At 37.0% G+C, this 335-nt stretch overlaps 1 protein-coding gene across 3 annotated transcripts in view; it reads right to left on the reverse strand.

Moving 5' to 3' along the window:
- The window catches only part of myo9aa (myosin IXAa), a 95764-nt gene that overhangs the window by 7159 nt on the left and 88270 nt on the right, over positions 1–335 (reverse strand). The gene's annotated exons all lie outside the window — the stretch shown is intronic.

The raw sequence follows: 335 nt of genomic DNA on the forward strand, positions 1-335 counted from the left end.
AAGATTGTTGAGCTTCACAAAATAGAAAGTGGCTGTAAGAAAATAGCTAAAGCATTGAACATCTCCATTTCCAACATCAGGGGAATAATTAAGAAGTTCCAATCAACTAAAGATGTTACAAATCTGCCTGGAAAAGGATGTGTCTATATCGTCCTAATGCATGGTGAGGAGGAGAGTTTGAGTGGCCAAAGACTCTCAAAGGACCACAGCTGGAGAATTGCAGAGAAGAGTTGATATATATATATATATATACACAGTGGTGTGAAAAAGTGTTGGCCCCCTTCCTGATTTCTTATTTTTTTTGCATGTTTGTCACACTTTAATGTTTCAGATCA

Source organism: Sinocyclocheilus rhinocerous, unplaced genomic scaffold, assembly GCF_001515625.1.
Source record: "Sinocyclocheilus rhinocerous isolate Xijiao unplaced genomic scaffold, SAMN03320098_v1.1 scaffold1396, whole genome shotgun sequence".
In the NCBI taxonomy this organism is placed as follows: Eukaryota; Metazoa; Chordata; class Actinopteri; order Cypriniformes; family Cyprinidae; genus Sinocyclocheilus; species Sinocyclocheilus rhinocerous.